Below are 10,129 nucleotides of genomic sequence, written 5' to 3'. Positions count from 1 at the left end.
CTTATCTTTTCTTTCTTTCTTTCTTTCTTTCTTTCTTTCTTTCTTTCTTTCTTTCTTTCTTTCTTTCTTTCTTTCTCTTCCTTCCTTCCTTCTTCCTTCCATCCATTCTTCCTTCCTTCCTTCCTTCCTTCCTTCCTTCCTTCCTTCCTTCCTTCCTTCCTTCCTTCCTTCTTTCTCGTCTTCTTCTTTTGGTGGATGGCTTTGTTTCAATTAAATCTGGTCTATTCTTCTTTTATCTTTCCCTCCACCCCTTTTCATTATTTTTCATCAGTGAGGGTTTAATTGTCTGCAGATGGACGGTCATGGTTTGTGGGCTTTAAACGGCCAGCTGGAATGCATTCGTTCTTCCCTTGCTTGCTTTACAAGCCGTGATCAATATTTAATTCGGATTCCCTGACTGTACGAAATTCTAACGGCCATTCTGGTAGCTTCTCCTGCCCTAGGCTTGTAGTCACTAAACTGGGCTTCGTGCTGATTTAGGCAAACCAGCTGCAGCGAGAACCTGCAGTTCTTGGTGCCGATAACATTTCACAATAAAGTGCCTATTAACTGGTTGCCAGGATCAAATGTACCATTTATGGGGCAATATGAGGCTGGAATGCTGGGCAGGAGGTTAGAGAGCCTGCATTCAAGAGCTGTCGTGGGGCAAGGTTGAGTTCCCGTCCTTCACTCCAGCTCCTGCTGAGGACCCTGAAAGGACCTCCACCCCCAATTGGGCAACTGTGATGTCACCGTCTAATCCTTTCAACCTGTATTACAAAACCCTGAGCTGCAAATATTCTCCTTTATTGGTAGGTCAATATTCATTTCACCTGCCTATGCGCTGTGCTTTCCTCTGTTGAAATGTTCCATATTCGCACCGCAATTCTGCCTTTGCAGCTTCAATTTTTCTCTTCCTACACAACATCCACCACTAAAAAACCAAAAGGCTTTAATTCATCTAGCCACACCAGTGGCACCCCAGAAGATCCTCAACGCTTCCTCAAGGGCATGTTGAGTGCCATCCAACCTGTTGTGGCCCGTCAGCGGCCTGGGCAGTTAGTAGCTGATTCCGACAGTGAGGAGGCTGGTGTGGTACTGCGCCAGCAGCCTGTGCAGCTGGCGCTCGAGTCAGACAATGAGGAGGCTGGAGAAGATGTGGTGCCAGAGGCGGGGATTCAGCCAGGGCCTTCAGAACCTCCAGAAGCTCCCATAAATGAAGAGGAAGAAGAGGAGGAGCCTCTTCTCGATGCACGAGCACACAGAGCTGCCAAAAGGCAGGAGTGGCTCCTCAGGAGGAGGTCTCCTCAAGAGTAAGGCTTGGGACTAATTGGCCACTCCCCTAGCCTATTTAAGGAAGGATGACGACTGATGCAATTTGCAGGAAACAACTTCATTCATATTCCTTTCTGTCTTGATTCCAGAAACGTTTGATTCGGCTCTTGTTTATCTCTTGTCAGTTTTCCTGCAAATTGCTTCTGGGCATTCTGCCAACCACAGTAAGATTACGGTTATTTGAAATACTGTGCCTCAGAAGTGAGTTATTATTCCTTGGACTCTTGTCGGCTGTTAATGAAGTTAAATTAACAGCCTTTGTTCAGAAAAGACTGATTTAAACTGTACTTGTGTTCGAACAACTACTACGAAAGCTCATTAGTAGTCCTTAATTAGTAAACCAAGGTTTGTATGGACTTTGTGTGTGCTGCGTTCTTTGGGGTCTGTAGCTGGGGCAGAACACAACCTGAAGGGCCCATCAACTGGCACAATGCCATCGATCACTTTAGCTTGTCTATCCGTGTGGGTTTTTCTTGGTATAAGAGAGGAGGGGCTTACCGTTATCTTCTCCCACACGTGAAATGATAACTTGACCATTGTCCTAGTGAGCATCTAAGCTGAAACAAACAAAGCCCTTCTTTACATAAGCGGAAATGCCAGCAAATTAACTACATAAGGGAGTCCCTTCTACTAGATGTTGCAAGTTCTTCATTCCAAGGACTCATTTCAGTGGTGGGGATTCAGCCAGTTCGTGCCAGTTTGGGCAAACCAGTAGTTAAATTGCTGGCTGCCCCACCCCTTTCCACTCCTTCCCACCCCACCCCTTCCAGGAGTCCCCTGCATCCCATTTTGGCTCCCAGGTAAGTGGAGGAAGGCCTCCTAAGCCCAAAATGGGGTGTTGGGGTATGGTGCACCCCACCAGCTGCCCATTTTCACTCCCAGGAGGCTTCAGGGAGGACTCCAAGGCCCAAAATGTTCAACCCTGATCTACAAGTATTCTATAGGATGACAGTACTTTTGACATTTACTCTAGGTTTTGTTGACTTATTCCTCCCAGGAGCATCAACCCCCCCCCCCGATGAATCAGCATAACAGGACTTGAGGGGTTATAGAAACAGAGTCCTTGAAAACTGATGAATATGGAGCTTGAAAGGACAATACTAAACCTTTGGTGCATTATTCATTCAGACATGAAACTCAAAGGAAGACGGAGCTCTTAATAACCCTCTCAACCTTGACTAGGTAGAATCTAATGTCTGTTTAGCATGCATGACGAAAGCAAAGGAAATCGGAGCGAAAGAAAGAGGTTGCAAATTGGCTATTGTGAATTGTATACGAGTAGCGGTAACGCAAAAGCCAGAGGTGAATTTCTGGAAAACATTGTACAGTATTCCGAATTAACGTGAACAAATAAATAAATATTCTGCAAGGCGATCAGGCTGGATGAATAGGAATAAGATAAAAAAAAGCATTAAAATAAATGCGCGGGCTCTTCAGAAACCCAAGAATGATTGAGAAAGGTGATAAGTGAGTCACGATTTACAAAAAAAATATCTGTTTGTTTGGTTTAAACACCACTTTTCTTGCAAACGCACCTACGGAAAGCACGGTTCCTTTCTTAGTTTCAGCAATTAAGAGGGAATTGGTAAAGGCGTTCCATGTGTATTATTGTAGCCCAGGTTGACAAACAGGCAGGCAGAAAATGAGTAAAAGAGTTAAAACCAATAGTTTTCCTCAGTTTCCTCATTTCGCGTGAGGAAACCAATCTTCCAATGGAATGAGAGGCTTCAGGAGGGCAAGTGGGGAAGGGAAGAAGAGGGAGGGTTGAACAAGTCCGGTTACGAAAGGCCGAAGAGCGCCTGAGAATTTCTTCTTCCCTAGGCATATTTCATTCATCTTCTGCGCTTTCCATAGCGCTGCCCATCACAAAAGGAATAGTGGGACGGCTCTGCGTTTGTGTGCGAGGGGGGTGCATATGCATGAAAATGTAAATCATGTGTGTACGTATTCTGTTCAGTAGAAATCGAAAAATTCCTTTCCAAAGGTAAAAAAAAAAAAGGCATGTCTAATGATCCACATTTTCTCTCCCTCCCTCCCTCCCTCCCTCTCATCTATCTATCTGCTTGCCTGCCTGCCTGTCTATATTTATCTCTCTATCTCTCTATCTCTCTATCTCTCTATCTCTCTAATCTATCTATCTATCTATCTATCTATCTATCTATCTATCTATCTATCTATCTATCTATCTATTATCTCTCTCTCTCTCCCTATCTCTCTCTCCCTCCCCCCTCTCTCATCTATTTGTCTACCTGCCTACCTCTCTCTCTGTCACCTCTCTCTCTCTCTGTCTGTCTGTCTATCATCTATCTATCATCTATCTATCTATCTATCTATCTATCTATCTATCTATCTATCTATCTATCTATCTAATCCATCATCTCTATCTATCTATCTATCTATCTATCTATCTATCTATCTATCTATCTATCTATCTATCTATCTATCTATCTATCTCTATCATTTATCTGAATTATTTTACAAACTCAATGACACAAACATATTTAATACTCCTTTCTTCTCCTGTTTTCCCCATAATAATCACATGAGGTTGAGATAAGAGAGAGGATTTCCAGCTGGATTTCATGCCCAAGGTGTGACTAGAAATCACTGTCTCCTGGTGATTTGCCCAAACTCATCCAGTCGGCTTTCATGCCTAAAGTGGGACTAGAACTTACAATCCCCTTGTGATTGGCCCAAACTCACCCAGCTGGCTTTCATGCCTAAGGTGAGACTAGAACTCACTGACTCCTACCTTTGGCGCCTGGTGCCTTAACCCCTAGACCAAATTGGCCCTCAAAAATACATCTAATGCTCCTTTCTCTTCCTATTTTCCCCTCAACAACAACCCTATGAAGTGTGTTGGACGGAGAGAGAGTGATTAATTTTGGTAGAATACTAGAAAGAACACATTGCCCTGAAAATTCTGACAGGATTAATGAAATGATTATAATAATTGGCTAACTGGAGGGCCCTCAACTCTACTTAAGATTGTCCATATAGTATTATTTTATTTTATTTTATTTTATTCAATTTGTATCCCGCCCTTCTCCTAGTGGATTCAGGGTGGTGCACAGCCAGAACTAAAACACATACCAATACAAAATTTATTTTTTTTAAAAGAATTATATGACTTTGGCCCAAAATTTAAAACATTCAAACTAAAACCCATTGACAATTTAAAAGGCTAAAAAAAAAAAAAAGGGGGGGGGGAGGTTCACGCCAGCCCTGCTTGATGGAAAAGAAAAGTTTTTAGGGCACGGCGAAAGGCCCGGAGATCTGGTATCCTTCGTATCTCCGGGGGCAAATCGTTCCAGAGGGCAGGAGCTGCCACAGAGAAGGCCCTCCCCCTGGGGGTCGCCAGCCGACATTGCCTGGCTGACGGCACCCTGAGGAGTCCCTCTCTGTGGGAGCGTACTGGTCGGTGGGAGGCTATCGGCGGCAGAAGGCGGTCCCGCAAATATCCAGGTCCGATGCCATGGAGCGCTTTAAAGGTGGTGACCAACACTTTGAAGCACACCCGGAAGACCACTGGAAGCCAATGCAGCTCACGCAGGAGAGGTGTCACATGGGAGCGCCCCCTCGCTCCCATAATCCCATAAAGTATGTGGAAGGAACTAACTTCTACCTTTATTTCCATTGTCCAAAGCACACCAAAATTTCTTCATGATTTGGAGCAGTGGTTCTCTTAACATATATGGATTTTAACTCCTACAATGCTGGCTGGGGAACTCTGGGACTAGATGTCCACATATCTTAAAGTGGTCAAACTTCAGAAACACTGATTTGGAGGAATCTCAAAGCTGCTTTTTCCAAGAGGCAACTGGACTTTCTGGTTTTTCTTTGACGACGTTTTCGCTTCTCATCCAAGAAGCTTCTTCAGTTGAGGAAGCTTCTTGGATGAGAAGTGAAAATGTCTTCACTTCCAATTGCCTCTTGGAAAAAGCAGTTTTGGGACAACCATGAGCTGGATGACTGAGAATCTCCATTGATTTGGAGGAACCTAATTAGATAAATGTCTATGGAGCATCTCCATCATCCAGGTCATGGTTGTCCCACAGGAGCCTTTCCAAAAGGCAGTTGGATTTTCTTGGGTTTTTTTCCCCTCTTGGAAATGTTTTGCTGGAAGTGCAAGCAGGCACAGGGCACTTTTCTCCATGTCTGGTGGCTTTGCCCAAAAATTAGGAAGCATTGGGGAAAAAAAATAAGAATTTGGCTAATAGAAATAACATCGGAAAAAAATAGAACTCAAACCAGAAATTTTTCTACTGGGGATGATTAAAGAAAATTATAAGAAAGAAATAAGGCATTTAATATTACATAGAGTCACTGCAGCCAGATTGGCGCTAGCTCAATATTAGAAAACTGATCAACTGCTAACAGATCAACTGATCATCCAAAAAATCTATAATTGTGTGGAAATGGATAAATTAACATTTGAATTGAAGGATAAGGTAGACTCAAAATATTATATAGCGTGGAATAGGTGGTGTGATTGGATAACTCGTAGAAATGAGAGTAAATGTAAAATTCTGTATGATAACAAAAATTAACAAAAATGTACCGTCAATAAGATAACGGATATGTGACCAAAATCACCTTTTCTTTTTATGTAATGTTGTTTGTATTAATATATGTGTGTTTTGCATATTCATGGTATAGTATTTTACTTTTATATGTTTAATGAAGTTTGTTTTTAAAATTATTTTTTTTTTAAAAAAAGGAAATGTTTTGCTTCTCATCCAAGAACTGAAGAAGCTTCTTGGTTGAGAAGAGAAACGTTTTCAAGAAAAACAAAACAAAACAAAGGAAGTCCAGTTGCCTTTTGGAAAAAGCACCTTTGAGAGAATTAAAGATTTGCACACCTCACATCCCCAACGGTTGCGAAAAGAGAGGTTGTAAGTCAAGGACTAGCTGTATCCCTGAAATCATAGCAAGCTTGTCTAGAGTTATTATTATTTTTTTAAAATATTCAACATTTTGACTTTAATAATCCTTCTGTGGGTTAATCAGAAATCTCTGTAGTGCCATAACGAGGACTTCAGAATAGAGGGGAAGAAAGCAACAGAAATGGTTGAGATGTTTATATGCTCCAAAGCAACAATTTCTCTGCCAAAAGCAATAATCAGCGTGCTTCCCCGATGGGCTATAGATTCTGCTGGCTATACAGAATGTCTCCAATTATGCAGCGGAGTCCGTCACCTTTAACATCTGTCTCTGGGAGATGTAACTTTGGTGCATCTGTTCGCTTTATTAAGCCAATAACAACAGCAGCAACATTGGCGATAACAATATAATGTTATACTTTTTAAATACAATGGCTTTATTTACCCCATACAGTTGTGAAGTTTTTTGGGTTGGAGGGAGGGAGGGAGGGAGGGAGGGGTAAAATGCTCCCGGTTTGGACCGGATCACCCGATCCGGTAGCGATGGCGGCGGGTGCTTCGGAGAACCGGTAGCAAAAATCCCTGCGCCCCGCCCCCATGCCCAGCTGAGCCGCGCGATCATCAGAGGCTTTTTTTTTTTTTTACTTTTAAAAGCATTTTTTCTACAATCTCTTCAGCCAAAAAAATGCTTTTAAAAGTAAAAAAAAAAAAGCCTCTGATGATCGCGCGGCTCAGCTGGGATCGTCAGAGGCTTTTAAAAGCATTTTTTCTACAACCTCTTCGGCCGAAGAGGTTGTAGAAAAAATGCTTTTAAAAGTAAAAAAAAAAAAAAGTTGGCCACGCCCACCCAGTCACATTAACCCCCCACCACCACCAAGCCACGCCCACAGAACCGGTAGTAACAAATTTTACATTTCACCACTGGAGGGAAGGGAGGGAGGGAAGTAAGTAAGTAAGTAAGTAAAAGGAGGTAGGTAGTTGAGGAAGGAAGGAAGGACCAGAGACAAAAATCAGGTCCAGAGTGTGTCCCCCTATGTGAGTCGGGCCTTGAACTAACTGGGTCAGGTCCATGGCCGTCATGGAAGCCATGAACTCCCGAGCCGCCTCTGACGCCTCACCCGCAGACGGAAGGTTGAAATCCCCCATGACAATAAGTCTGGGGGTGTCAACCGCCACCCCGTCAATGACGTCGAGTAGCTCGGGCAGGGTCGCTGCCACGTGGCAGGGAGCCAGGTACGCAGTCAGCAAACCCATCTGCACCCCACGGCCCCACTTCACAAAGAGGGACTCACATCCGGCTATCTGAGGAACAGTGGTCTCCCTCGGACAAAGACTCTCCCTAATAATCACCGCCACTCCCCCACCCCTCCCCTGGGCCCTTGGCTGATGAAATGCACAGAAACCTGGTGGGCACATTTCAACGAGGGGGACCCCCCCCTCTTGGCCCAACCAGGTCTCCGTAATACCTGCCAGGTCCGCACCCCCCTCTAAAATAAGATCACAAATGAGGGGGGCTTTATTAACAACCGACCTGGCATTACACAACATCAGCCGCGGACCCTGGGCCTGAGACTCTGCACAACCCAGGACACGAGTCGCGCATTGGGGGCCGGGGTGCGTAATTACTTGTAAACAGCGTGTGCGCACCCCCAGCACATGATATGGCCCCCTGCGCCCGTCATACCTGCCCCTCCCACTCATTGTTTCAATTACACAGCCCTTCCTATCGTCCCCCTGCTCCCCGGTTAAATTTCCTTTCACGACCCCTCTGTTGCAGCCAATCGACCCATCACCCCGCTCAGTTGCTATCTGAACCCCCCCGGGTCCACTTTTACAACCCCCTCCCTTCCTCCCGGGTCCCCTTAAAATTTTGGTTAAAAATTTAGCTAAAAAACCCCTCAACCCCCTTCTCGCACCATGCCACCTCTCGGGGTTCCAAAGCCCGTCATTAAGGTAGGCCCTCGATAGAGTGGAGGGCCAAACCTGCGAGAGGGGGGAGTCTCGCAGTGCACATAGCTCCGCCGCCGAGTACATCAAGTAAAATCAGAATGGGAAGGCAGTTTGGTAGGGTCCACAGAGTCCTAGGACAGAAGGTCTTTTTATAAGCAGCAACCCGGAATCCCCTGCTCTCTCACAGCAGCGGAAGGAGTTGGTTTATACAGTCAGCGGGAGAAAAGTTTTTCCCAGCCACCCTCTCACAGTGGTTGGCCAGATGTCCAAAGGCAAGGAATTTGATGGTATCATCCCTTCTGATAAAAGATGGTTCAAACAGCCAACTTCCCTCAGGGTCCACAAAATACTGTCCAAGTCCCCATCTGCCGGGAGTTTCGATGGAAGTAATTAATATGATTTGATTTGAAGCGGGGTACAAATAAAGCTGCCCAGTAGTTGCCCAGTAACTCACATAGGGGGACACACTCTGGACCTGATTTTTGTCTCTGGTCAGTGGTTGAATGATCTTGGTAGAGGGGACCTAGACATCAAACCCTTGTCATGGACAGATCATTCGCTCCTTCACTTGGACTTTCCTACCGCTTTCCCCCGCCGCAGGGAGACGGAACCGACCAAATGGTTCCGTCCCAGGCGCCTGATGGACCCCGAAAGGTTCCTGACGGAGCTTGGGCCGTTTCCTGAGACTCTGGCACACGACTCGACTGAAGAGCTGGTGGCCGCCTGGGAGAGTGCGGCCACCGGAGCTTTGGACCGCGTCGTGCCTTTGCGGCCTCTGACCCGATGCCGATCTCAATTGGCTCCTTGGTTCTCTGAGGAGCTGAGAGAGATGAAGCGTCGGAAAAGATGCCTAGAGAGCATTTGGAGGACTAGTCAATCTGATTCCGACCGGACACAGGTGAGGTCTTATATCAAGACCTACCTAGTGGCGATAAAAGCGGCGAAATCTAACCATTTTTCCGCTCTTATCGCATCTGCAGAGAACCGCCCAGCCGCCCTGTTTAGGGTGACCCACTCCCTTCTTCGGGGGGGAGTGCGGGAAGATCCCTTGCAAGGCCGCACTGAGGATTTTGTGCAATTCCTGCATGATAAAGTCGCTCGGATTCGGGATGGCTTGGACTCCGATTGGATGAGTCCAGGGGAGGAGACAGGGGCAGGCCTTGAGAATATTATCTGGGAGGAGTTTGATCCTGTGGCTCCCGAGGATGTGGACAGGGTTCTGGGTAGGATTAGTGCCACCACATGTTTATTGGACCCGTGTCCCTCCTGGTTGGTACTGGCCTCCCGGGAGGTTACACGAGGCTGGCTCCAGGGGATTATAACTGCTTCTCTGAGTGAGGGTGCCTTTCCCGCCGCCTTGAAAGAGGCGGTGGTGAGGCCCCTCCTCAAGAAGCCTTCCCTGGACCCGGCTGAATTAGCTAACTACCGTCCGGTCTCCAACCTTCGTTTTGTGGCGAAGGTTGTTGAGAGTGTGGTGGCACGACAACTGCCCGGGCACCTGGATGAAGCTATCTATCTAGACCCGTGCCAGTCGGGCTTCAGGCAGGGGCACAGCACAGAAACGGCATTGGTCGCGTTGGTGGATGATCTCTGGAGGGCTCGGGACAGGGGTTGCTCCTCTGTCCTAGTCCTATTAGATCTCTCAGCGGCTTTTGATACCATCGACCATGGTATCATGCTGCGGCGGTTAAGAGGGTTAGGAATAGGGGGCACCGTTCTGCGGTGGTTCTCCTCCTTCCTCTCCGACCGCTCGCAGTTCGTGTTGGCAGGGGGGCAGAGGTCGACCTCGAGGCATCTCGCATGGGGAGTGCCACAAGGGTCGGTCCTCTCGCCCCTTCTGTTCAACATTTATGTGAAGCCACTGGGTGAGATCATCCGTGGTTTTGGGGTGAAGTGTCATCTGTACGCTGATGATACTCAGCTGTACATCTCCACCCCAGACCACCCCAACGATGCCCTTGATGTGATGTCTCGCTGCCTGG

This window comes from Pantherophis guttatus, chromosome 8, assembly GCF_059756535.1.
Source record: "Pantherophis guttatus breed Tessera chromosome 8, ASM5975653v1, whole genome shotgun sequence".
In the NCBI taxonomy this organism is placed as follows: domain Eukaryota; kingdom Metazoa; phylum Chordata; class Lepidosauria; order Squamata; family Colubridae; genus Pantherophis; species Pantherophis guttatus.
The sequence above is the reverse complement of the archived record's forward strand: the minus strand, read 5'-3'. Positions refer to the sequence as shown.